This window comes from Phyllobates terribilis, unplaced genomic scaffold, assembly GCF_046119375.1.
Source record: "Phyllobates terribilis strain yellow unplaced genomic scaffold, ASM4611937v1 Scaffold_671__1_contigs__length_843781, whole genome shotgun sequence".
Classification (NCBI taxonomy): Eukaryota; Metazoa; Chordata; class Amphibia; order Anura; family Dendrobatidae; genus Phyllobates; species Phyllobates terribilis.
The window spans coordinates 575,001-587,975 of NW_027363431.1; positions in this window are offsets into that span (position 1 = coordinate 575,001).

The window sequence follows — 12,975 nt, forward strand, 5'->3', positions numbered from 1 at the left end:
GCACAGAAAGTACCATCGAAAGTTGATAGGGCAGACACCCGAATGGATCGTCGCGGTCACGGGGACGTGCGATCGGCCCGAGGTTATCCAGAGTCGCAACGCTTACGGGGAGAGCGCGGCAGGGGGGAGGCCGCGGAGGACCGTCCCGACGCCGCGCCCGGGACCCCGGATTGGTTTTGATCTGATTAATGCACGAATCCCTGGCGGTCAGCGCTCGTTTGCACGTATTAGCTCTAGAATTATCACAGTTGTCCGAGTCAACGGTTTGGAGCGATCAAAGGAACCATAACTGATTTAATGAGCCATTCGCAGTTTCACTGTACCGTCCGTGTGTACTTACACGTGCATGGCTTAATCTTTGAGACAAGCATATGCTACTGGCAGGATCAACCAGGTAGCCCCCCAACACGACTGGACCGCGTCGAGGTTCGGGAGAGGAGAGGCCTGCGGGAAGAGAGGGGGGGCGGCGGAAGAGCCCCGCGGCGGCAGGGCGCCCGGACGGAACGGGTATAGGCAGGGCGTGCGGCGAGGATGCGGGATGGCATGGGGCTTCCCTGGGGGGGGCGGGGAACGGAGCCCTCGCAGCACCGCGGACATGTGCGGGAGGAGCGGCTCGCTGTGCGGTGCGTGGTCCCGAAGCGGCAGGCGTCTGGAAAACACCCCTTGCACGGGGAGGGCGAGGTGACTGGCCTCCGGAGGACGCCACGGCCGCCCCCGTCTCACCAACCGCACCCAAGGCAACACACAGGGTCGCTCGGGGAGATGGCGTGCGGGGGTGGGCCTATGTGGCGCCACCGTCTGGCTTAGACCTGCCTCCGCCGCGGGGGGTCCTCGACCCACCGGCGGACAGGCACGAGGATTGGGAGAGGGGGGCTGGCCGTCAGGGTCCGCCGCGGCTCCGGCACTAACCCGACGACGCGGAGGTCGCGTGGGTGGTCGTCGGCCAGGCCGTGTCGGCGTCGCCTTCCAGAGTAGTCCCTCTTCCCGCTCGCGCCCGTAACCTCAAAGGGATGCCCGAGCGGCTTTTCCTCCCAGGGCTGCTCCCCGCCCGGGGGCGGGAGCGCATGGGGAACCCCAGGTCGGCCTTTCACCGTACTCCCTACCTCTTGGCCCTCGTTCCTTCTCCCGTTCTCCATCTAACCCCTTGGCTCTGGGGTTTCCGCGCTCGCTCTCTCTCTCCTTCTCCCTGCCGAGCCGCCAGGGAGGATGAGGGTCGAAGGGGAAAGGTGACGGTCGGGCTGGGGCACACCACACGGTGAGAACCCCCTTCGCCTGCCTCCACACATCTGTCGTCCTCCCCACTGACGTAGGGGCCCGGGAAAAGACTGGAAATCGCGAAGCTCGGCAGTGGCGCGGAGACGCCACCCACCGCCGCCGCTGTCGCCACCGCCGCGGAGGCCGCCCTGTCGGACGCGAGGGGCGGCGCGGGCCTCCGCTGGCCGGTTACGCATCTGGAAGAAAAGGGCCGCCCTCGGAGAAGATCGGTGTGCTTCCCCGCACAGGAAGCGATTCGGACGACGGCCCCCACGCCTGGGTGGGTGGGCGCCACGCCGTTCGCCCGTGCGGGTCGTCGGACCGCTGCCTTCGCTCGGGTCGGGCCAATCTTCCCACGGCTCGGCCACCTCCGCGGACGGGAGGCGAGGCCGGCGTGCGCGCCCAAAGATAGGTGTCGAAAGCCCGGGGGTAGAGGAGGAAGGGGACCGCTCACCTTAAGCCAGCGCGAGCTCCAAAGCCCGGGCCGAGCGAGCGGCGCCACCTCCCCACCCGGGAGCGCTGCGCCAGATCGATCGGAGGAAGAGCAGGGGTGCGTGGAGGGACTTGCCCAAGTACGGAGGCTGCTAACCCCTGTCGTCGGGAAATACGTGCCCAAGAGTCCTGGAAGCGAGACTCGGGTACAGGCGCCCTTGCAGAGGGGGTACTGGATGTGGAACTGGGGTCAAAGCCACAAAAGCATCCGCCCTCATGGAGCCTCTCCCGGGCCTAAAAATCCAGATTTTAGCCTTGACGGCGCCCCCATGTGGAGAACCAGGGCCCGTGGGGGGGGTCTGGCCAGGCTCACTTCAACCCAGGAACACCTCTCTGACTTGGGATAGGCGACCGGCAAAAGTCCCCCCACGCAGCTGCGGAAGCCTGGGTTCAGCCAAGGTGCAGACCTCCAGCCGAACAGGGACTCATAGCCAAAACGCGTACCCGGGCCTACGGAGGTGAAAACCTGCTTAAATGAGTCAAAATGTGTCGGGGCTGAGAGGTACCTCTCTCTCATATATTCTGCCGGTGGTGTGCAAAACTGGGTCTTTGTATGGAGTGTCACCCTATACCCACTTTAGGGACGCATTCCAAAAAGTACCCGATCGCCTGGAACTGTCAGGCGGATTCGGCTCCCTGGAATTTCCTCATTCTGGTTCTTTTTCACTTTTTGTCTCTTTTGCGACATCTAGTGGGCAGGCTGCATTACTGCAACCAGGGACACCTCAAAACGCTTGGAACTGGGGAGCGGGCTCAATTTACTAACGTTTTGCGGGTCCTGGAAGTCAAAATTGTGACTTCTGAAAACGACTAAGTATGAAGGACTCATCGGGCGAATCGCTCTGGAACTGAAATCGGATGCGCTCACTCACATTTTCCCCTCTCTGGAAGTCTGACACAAGTTGAAAAATTTTCTAAGTCCACAAAAAAATTTTTTTCAACTTTTTTTCAATTTTCCCCCTGTGGGATATATATTTTACCCACACATTTGGAGCTCTCCTGGGATGCCCTCTAACATATTATAACCTCATTTTGTGGAAGTTTTCACAAAATTGTGAAATTTTCAAAAAGTCAGAAATTTTGACAAAAACGACTAAGTATGAAGGACTCATCGGATGAATCGCTCTGCAACTGAAATCGGATGCGCGCACTGACATGCTCCCCTCTCTGGAAGTCTGACAAATGTGTGAAAATTTTCTAAGTCCACAAAAAATTTTTTTTACAACTTTTTTTCAATTTTCCCCCTGTGGGATATATATTTTACCCACACATTTGGAGCTCTCCTGGGATGCCCTCTAACATAGTATAACCTCATTTTGTGGAAGTTTTCACAAAAAAGAGAAATTTTCAAAAAAGTCCAAAATTTTGCAAAAACTACTAAGTATGAAGGACTCATCGGATGAATCGCTCTGGAACTGAAATCGGATGCGCTTACTTACATGCTCGCCTCTCTGGAAGTCTGACACATGTGTGAAAATTTTCTAAGTCAACAAAAAAAAATTTTTTCAACTTTTTTTCAATTTTCCCCACGTGGGATATATATTTTACCCACACATTTGGAGCCCTCCTGGGATGCCCTCTAACATAGTATAACCTCATTTTGTGGAAGTTTTCACAAAAAAGTGAAATTTGCAAAAAGTCAGAAATTTTGCCAAAAACGACTAAGTATGAAGGACTCATTGCGCGAATCGCTCTGGAACTGAAATCGGATGCGCTTACTCACATGCTCCCCTCTCTGGAAGTCTGACACATGTGTGAAAATTTTCTAAGTCCACAAAAAAAATTTTTTTCAACTTTTTTTCAATTTTCCCCCTGTGGGATATATATTTTACCCACACATTTGGAGCTCTCCTGGGATGCCTTCTAACATAGTATAACCTCATTTTGTGGAAGTTTTCACAAAAAAGTGAAATTTTCAAAAAGTCAAAAATTTTGACAAAAACGACTAAGTATGAAGGACTCATCGGATGAATCGCTCTGGAACTGAAATCGGATGCGCGCACTGACATGCTCCCCTCTCTGGAAGTCTGACACATGTGTGAAAATTTTCTAAGTCCACAAAAAAAATTTTTTACAACTTTTTTTTCAATTTTCCCCCTGTGGGATACATATTTTACCCACACATTTGGAGCTCTCCTGGGATGCCTTCTAACATAGTATAACCTCATTTTGTGGAAGTTTTCACAAAAAGGTGAAATTTTCAAAAAGTCAGAAATTTTGCCAAAAACGACTAAGTATGAAGGACTCATCGGATGAATCGCTCTGGAACTGAAATCAGATGCGCGCACTGACATGCTCCCCTCTCTGGAAATCTGACACGTGTGCAAATTTTCTAAGTCCTCAAAAAAAAATTTTTTTTCGACTTTTTTTCAATTTTCCCCCTGTGGGATATATATTTTACCCACACATTTGGAGCCCTCCTGGGATGGCCTCTAACATAGTATAACCTCATTTAGCGGAGATTTTCACAGAAAAGTGAAATTTTCAAAAAAGTCAAAAATTTTGCAAAAACGACTAAGTATGAAGGACTCATCGGATGAATCGCTCTGGAACTGAAATCGGATGCGCGCACTGACATGCTCCCCTCTCTGGAAGTCTGACACATGTGTGAAAATTTTCTAAGTCCACAAAAAAAATTTTTTTAAACTTTTTTTCAATTTCCCCCCCCGAGGGATATATATTTTACCCACACATTTGGAGCCCTCCTGGGGTACCTTCACACATATTTCCCCTCTCTATAGAGGAAGACTGGAGGGCCTCAGCCCAAAATTCTGGAACTGTTTCTGTACACCGCAGCACTATTAACCACTTCGCACCAGAGCCTGTTTTTGCCTTCGTGACCAGGCCAATTTTTTCAATTCTGACCACTGCCAGTTTATGAAGTAATTACTCTGGAACGCTTCAATGTATTCCCCTGACTCTGAGATTGTTTTTTTCATGACATATTGTACTTCATGATAGTGGTAAAATTTCTTCGATATAACTTGTGTTTATTTGTGAAAAAATCGGAAATTTGGCGAAAATTTTGAAATTTTCAAACTTTGAATTTTCATGCCCTTAAATCAGAGAGATATGTCACACAAAATAGTTAATAAATAACATTTCCCACATGTCTACTTTACATCAGCACAATTTTGGAACCAAAATTTTTTTTTGTTAGGGAGCTATAAGGGTTAAAAGTTGACCAGCGATTTCTCATTTTTCCAACAAAATTTACAAAAACATTATTTTAGGGACCACATCATATTTGAAGTCACTTTGAGGGGTCTTTATGACAGAAAATACCCAAAAGTAACAACATTCTAAAAACTGCACCCCTCAAGGTGCTCAAAACCACATTCAAGAACTTTATTAACCCTTCAGATGCTTCACAGGAATTTTTGGAATGTGGAAGAAAAAAATTAACATTTAACTTTTTTCACAAAAATGTTACTTTAGACCCAATTTTTTTTATATTCACAGGGGTAACAGGAAAAAAATGGACCCCAAATTTTTTTGTGCAATTTCTCTTGAGCGTGCTGATACCCCATATGTGAGGGAAAATCACTGTTTGGGCGCACTGCAGGGTTCGGAAGGGAAGGAGCGCCATTAGACTTTTTGAATGTAAAATTTGTCTGAATAATTAGCAGACGCCATGTTGCGTTTGGAGAGCTCCTGATGTACCTAAACCCCCACAAGTGACACCATTTTGGAAACTAGACCCCTTAGGGAACTTATCTAGATGTGTGGTGAGCACCTTGAACCCCAAGGTGCTTCACAGAAGTTTATAATATTGAGCTGTAAAAATAAAATTTTCACATTTTTCCCACAAAACTGTTTTTCATCCCTTAATTTTGCATTATCATAAGGGTAATAGGATAAATTGCACCATGAAATTTGTTGTGCAATTTCTCCTGAACACGCTGATACCCCATATGTGGAGGCAAATTACTGTTTGGGCGCATGGTAGGGTTTGAAAGGGAAGGAGCGCCATTTGACTTTTTGAATGTAAAATTTGTTTGAATAATTAGCAGACGCCATGTCGCATTTGGGGAACCCCTAATGTGCCTAAACAGTGGAAACCCCCCACAAGTGCCACCATTTTGGAAACTAGACCCCTTAGGGAACTTATCTAGATGTGAGGTGAGCACCTTGCACCCCCAGCTGCTTCACAGAAGTTTATAATATTGAGCCGTAAAAATAAAATTTTCACATTTTTCCCTCAAAAAATGTTTTTCATTCCCTAATTTTGTATTATCATAAGGGTAACAGGATAAGTTGCACCATGAAATTTGTTGTGCAATTTCTCCTGAACACGCCGATACCCCATATGTGGAGGCAAATTACTGTTTGGGCACATGGCAGGGTTTGAAAGGGAAGGAGCGCCATTTGACTTTTTGAATGTAAAATTTGTTTGAATAATTAGCGGACGCCATGTCACATTTGGGGAGCCCCTAATGTGCCTAAACAGTGGAAACCCCCCACAAGTGCCACCATTTTGGAAACTAGACCCCTTAGGGAACTTATCTAGATGTGTGGTGAGCACCTTGCACCCCCAGCTGCTTCACAGAAGTTTATAATATTGAGCCGTAAAAATAAAATTTTCACATTTTTCCCATAAAAAATGTTTTTCATTCCCTAATTTTGCATTATCATAAGGGTAACAGGATAAATTGCACCATGAAATTTGTTGTACAATTTCTCCTGAGTACGCCGATACCCCATATGTGGGGGAAAACCACTGCTTTGGTGTACTGCAGGGTTCGGAAGAGAAAGGAGCGCTATGTTGGCTGGGATAGGCAGCAGACACCATGTCACATTTGAAGAGTCGCTGACATGTCAAAACAGCAGAAACCCCCACAAGTGACCCCATTTTGTAAACTACACCTCTCAAGGAATTCATCTAGGGAAGTAGTGAGTATTTTTTAATTTTTAAATTTATACCATTGGGCAGTGAAAAAAGCATAATTATATTTTTACCACAAAAAAATGTTTTACCCTCAGATTTTACATTTTCACACAGGGCAATGGGTAAAAATGGTGCCGAAATGTGTCACACAATTTCTTCTAAAAGTGGCAATACCCCATATGTGGCTGTATCGTACCACTTAGCCATACGGTGAGATCTGGGGGGTACGGAGTGCTATTTGACAATTGGAGAACAAATTATTGTAGAATAGGCATTTGGATTTGGGAGCACAAAATTTTCTGAATTTCTTTTGGGGGGCAAGGGTCATTTTGCTTTTCCAGAGCCTTTCTGCTACCAGTAACTTGGAAGTCCCTTATATTTTTAACAGATGACGGACCTGAGTGGGGACTAGCTTTTTTTGAGGACTGAGTTGAAGCTTTTATTGGGAACATTTTACGTAACATTTATCCGGCGCTCTAGGCTGAGCACTTACATCGGGGTTTCCATCTAAATTTCCAAGTGATGTAATTCAGATGAAACCCCTGCAGGATCCATTCACTATAATGAGGCAGCAGAGTTACTCTCTACTCCGTCTGGCCTCTGTTTAGCGGTGTCCTTTTTTTCAGAAGTGCACAAAACTGTGGCCAACCGCACTTTTATGCATGCCTAAAACAAATGACACCGTGGGATCCCAGGCTAGACGGCGTCCACAGTGCCTATATCTGCCTCATTACAGGGAATCTTCCATCATGGGTTCCGGCTGAATCACGTATTTCAGAGATTTACACGGAAACTCTGGTGTAAGTGCTCAGCGCAGAGCACAGGATAAATATGAGCAGAGCCTTACTGGGATCTTTGGGAGACATAATAAACAAATCAGTAGCAGGTGAAGAATTGGTTTAATTTATTTTTTACGCCGTTCCTAGTGTGATATAACTGATTAGATTACTTTATTCTTCGGGTCGGTGCGATTACAGAGATACCAGATTTATATCGGGTTTTTATGACTGACAGCTGTCACACACTAAAATACGCTTTTTTTGCAAAATCTAGTTTTTGCATCACCATATTTTGAGAGCTATAATTTTTCCAGATTTCGGCCGACAGAGTCATGTGACGGCTTGTTTTTTGCGGGACGAGTTGACATTTTTATTGGTACCATTTTTGGGTACGTGACATTTTTTGATCGCTTTCTATTCTGTTTTTTGGGAGGTAAAATTAACAAAAACAAACACTTCAGGAATTGTTTTTTGAGTTTTTTTCTATGCCGTTCTGCGTGTGGTAAAAGTGATCAGGCAGCGTTATTCTTCGGGTCAGTACGTTTACAGCGATACTACACTTACTGTATTTTTTTTAATGTTTTGGCACTTTTACACAATAAAACAATTTTATAGAAAAAAAAAAATTTTTTTGCATTGCTTTATTCTGAGCGCTATAACTTTTTTATTTTTCGTCTGATGGAGCTGTATGGCGGCTTTTTTTTATGACGTTTTCAGTGGTACCATTTTTATTTCTATTCTGCTTTTTGATCGCATTTTTTTCCACTTTTTGTTTGGCGATATGATGAAAAAGCATATTTTTTTGCTCCGTTTTTTTATTTATTTTTATTACGGTATGCACAGAAGGAGTTAATTAGTGTGACAGTTTTATAGCTCGGGTTGTTTCGGACGCGGCGATACCAAATATGTGTACTTTTTTTGGTTTTGTAAAAATATATGGATTTATTGGTTTAATATTTTATTTATTTATTTTTATTTATTTTGTGATTTTTTTTTAATAGTTTTAAAACTTTTTTTTTACTTTTTTTTTACATTTTTACTTAGTCCCTGTATGGGACATTAATTTTTATTTTTCTGATCACTGATCTCATGTAATGTAATAGACATGTATTACATTACATGAGATCTTCACTGACTGTTTCAGTCAGTCTCCTCTCTGGCTCAGCTTGCAGGCTGAGCCAGACAGGACACCATATATGGCAGAGCTGGAGGCGGTCATGTGACCTCCAGCTGCCATAGCAACCCCAGGCCCTGAAAGGAAACGGAGGTCTTCGGAGGTAAGACGACCCCCTCTCCTCCTGCTGTCTCCTATTTGCCGCGATCACTATAGATCGCAGCATATAGAAGACAGCAAAGGGTTAACATCACCGGGACCTGATCTAATCAGGGCCTGATGATGTTCCCTGTCAGAGCTAACGCTCTGCACCGGAATCGCAGTGCTTGCAGGACCCTGGGGGTCCTGAGCGCTGCGCGACCACCCACCGTTTTTAAACGTCGGCGCTGCACAGAGTCCAGGCAGCGCGGACGTTTATCTACAGTGGGCGGTCGGGAACCGGTTAAGTTTTACTTTGGCTGTGTTCACACATGTTGTGTTTTTCAGCTTCAGAAAACTGCATCAAAACACAATCTCTGGCAGGAAATCAGCTGCGTCAAAAACGTTTTGCTGCGTTTTTTGATGCATTTTTTGTGAGTTTTTTCAGCGATTTTTTTCACTGTCCTGTCTCTATTTATGCATGTACATAAAGTTCTGTTAAAAAAGAACCCCATTCTATTTCACCATCAAAAACGCTGCTGCAAATTTTGGTGCATTTTTTTAGCGTTTTATTCATCACTGTATAATGACGTGATTTTCCTCCAAAATATCAGTAATTAATGGGGGCACTCTCCTACACCTCTACTGAGGTCCGATATTAAGGCTATGTGCACACTATGCAGAAATGCTCAGGATTTTTTCCTGAGCGTTTCTGCATCTTTCTGGCAGGAAAAAAAGCATGCGGATTGTACATGTGGTTTCCTGCCAGGGACATGCGGAAATGAAGCGGTCTTCACTTTCATTTCCGCATGCGGGTTGACAAGTGCTTCCCAAGCGATTTTAGCATCACTTGGAAAGTGCTTGTCAACTTCACACTATATAAATCCATGCAACCGGCATGGATTTATATAGTGTGTGAATGTCAAAAAATAAAAAACAAATATATACTTTACACTCTGATGGCCCCCGGTGTCCTGCTTCATCGGTTCCGGATGCCGGCAGTGAAGACTTTAGGACCTTCCGACGTCAGCGTCACGTGACCCGTCACATGACTCTGACGTCAGCGAAGGTCCTTCATTCAACCGCGAAGTGCGCGGGAAGCCGGCAGGACGCAGCGCGGGCCGTCAGAAGGTGAGAATATATATATTTTTTATTTTATTCTTTTTTTTTTTAATGGTACCTGGGTCTGGATGAGAGTCCTCTCCTCCACACCCGGATACCATCCGCACATTAGACCGCATGAAAAGCGCATCAACATATACAGTGATGCGGATTCCATGCGGTCTAATGCAAGTCAATGGCGGCAAAAGAGCAGCGTTTCCGCAAAATTAATTGACATGCTGCGGATTTTTGACCGCAGCATTTACGCTGCGGAAAAATCCGCATCATGGGCACAGCACATGCGTATTTCAATTGGGGAACATTGCTGCCCTTCTACCATGCGTTTTTCATGCGTTTCCGCGGTGTTTACGCAACTGCAAAAACGCCGCGGAAACGCATGAAAAACGCATCGTGTGAACTCAGCCTCACTATTAACATCAAACTTGACTATTAATAATTAATTTCCACTAATGTTATCTGGGCCTTATACTATATACCAACTGAGACAAAATCGTGTGCTAATAAAAGGTATTTATTACACAAAAGTCTACAGTTAATATACTACTATGTATCACACTAACACAGTACACAAAACGGATTCACAATTCCCAATTACCTAATATATTTTCCACCCACGTTTGCTAATCACTCATGCAATATCGGCCCACCCAACTATACCAACTTTGCCTATATATATCTATCAATATCTAGGAGGGTTAGTACAGGGTATGTAGGGCTAGTAAGTAAAGAAGTTACAGGGAAAGAGAGATACTCAGCCATGTGTTGTTATGTCCATCTTCAAGAGTCTAAGGGGCCTTAGCACATGTGCATTCTGGGGTTTTAAGTCCAGCCAGTGTCCAGCTTCATGTCACAGGAAATGATGTATTATTCCCTGCCCACTGGCTAAGATCTTTGTTCATGTCCAACCATACTCGCAAAACCTGTTTTAGCACATGGCTGGACATTCTATTGAAACCTCCCCCAGCAGCAAACAGACTGAAACACATGGGGAGATGTGGGGCCAATATATACATGTATACTTATCTGCAAGCATGGCTAGCATGCAGATACGTATATACATGTACAACCTGGAACACTTCCCTTTACAACCACCCATTATTTCCCATGGGTGAAAAAACACTGACAAAAATGCTGAAAGTGACATGCTCTATTTTCCAAAAACCCAACCAAGGCACAAAATACGCAACAACAAAAAAGCATGATGTGTGAACAGACAATTCTGGTTTCTCATAGACTTTGCTGGTAGGTACTGCAAAACACAGCTGAAAATTTGCATAAAAATCTGCAGCAAAAAATGCTAAAAAAAACACAACATGTGTGAACATAGCTTTTAAGTGAAGTTTAACTTGAACTTATTATATGTTGTCAAAATTACTCACAAAACGTCGCTTTCAAAAGCCACAAAAGACGACGGAGGGGTTTCCTCATTTCTTGTGAATTTCTTTCTGTAGAAACATACAAATCAAGGTCTGTGTTAAGAGTCAAAGTGAAAAGAAAAATACTATTTTAAATGATAAAACCATCAAGGTAGAGGGAGTTGTACTTGCAAATGTGGAGTGAAGAAATGTTCATTGTTCTTATGGGTCTTAATTCACCAACAACTACTTGGATATTGCATTTTACCTAACCAGGTGGGTGTCAAAAAGGGCAGATAGACACCTACACCATCACAAGACCCTACAATTACCATGAAAGGCAGCACCCACCACTTCCTCACTGATACCTCAGATGACGCTCCTAGATAAGAGCGGTCTATGCGGTATGCAATGTATCGTCCTTCAGGGAGCGCTTCTTCCCAGACCATTTCAAGGTCTCCAGCATATCCAACTCCTTTTGAGTACCAGCCTACTGCTCCAATCATGCATTCCCCGTCACCTCTTTTGCCATACTTACGGATGCAAAGTCTGCTTCCAATATCACAGGCTGGAGTGACTTGTAAGTTTCGTAATAGTGAGATCACAGATGTCTATGCAAGCACCGTGTAACGCATGTTACACAAGTCTTGAATGGTAGCTCAAAAAAAGATGAAGAAGCATCGACTTCAATATCATCATAAGAAGCGTCGACACAAGTTTGCAAAAAGGTATGAAAAGTGAACTGTAGAAGATAGGAAACGGGTGGTTTGGAGCTATGGGACAAAAGTCAATAGACTAGGCTATGATGGGTGAAAATGGGTCTGGAAGAAACAAAGGAAAATGGGGCTAAAGGATGGAGAAATTGAAGGAACTGTCAAGTTCGGTGAAGGAAGCCTGATGATATGGGGTTGTTTCACAGCTAAAGGCGTTGGATACTTTACCAGAATCGATGGTGGTCTCAATGCTGAGCTATATGTGAGTATCCTACAAGACTAATTACTTTGTACACTCGAGTACCATCGGTATGAAAAGGACAACATAGTGTTCCAGTAGGACAACGAACCAAAGCATATGTTGAGATTGGCAAATAAATGGTTCAATGACAATGAAGTCGAAGTGCTGGATTGGCCCCCACAGACCTCAGACCTTAATCCAATTTAACACTTGTGGGTAGAATGGAATAAAAAACTATATACATATCCAAGCGAGTCGAAGAGCATGCACCAACTGGGAACATGTAAAAGAGACCCGGAATTAGATGTCGGTCAAGACATGTTTGAATCTGATCGAGAGCATGCCCAGAAGGATTCAGGCAGTGTTGAAAGCCAAAGGTGGATTTACAAAATACTAATAAAATAATAAAAAATTGTATTTAGATTTTTAGGAGCAAAACAGTAACAGTGCAGTGACATGACAAGAATCTGCATAATTAATCATATGCCAAATAGTTGCAACTCAAGTTTATATATGAGATAGACAAGATGATTGTCTATAAAATGAGGGTAGTCTCACAATAAAATAAGTAGTGGATGGTGAGATATGGAGCCTGAAAGTCAAAAGTTCAAAAGATTGATACTCTTTTGCTCTTCACTGTATTCATGTGCAGTTGGTGGTTCTGGCGATGTATTCAATTAATAATGATGGTCCCAGTGCTATATTCAATTACCGATTATGGTTTTAATAATGAATTAGTGTATTAATGGTTGTTTTGGTGCTGTATCTAAGTACTGATGAGGATGCTGGTGCCATTCATGTACTGATGGAATGTTCTGGTGATGTATTCATTTAATGATCATGGATCTGGTGCGGTCTTCCCTCATTAAAAAAAAATTA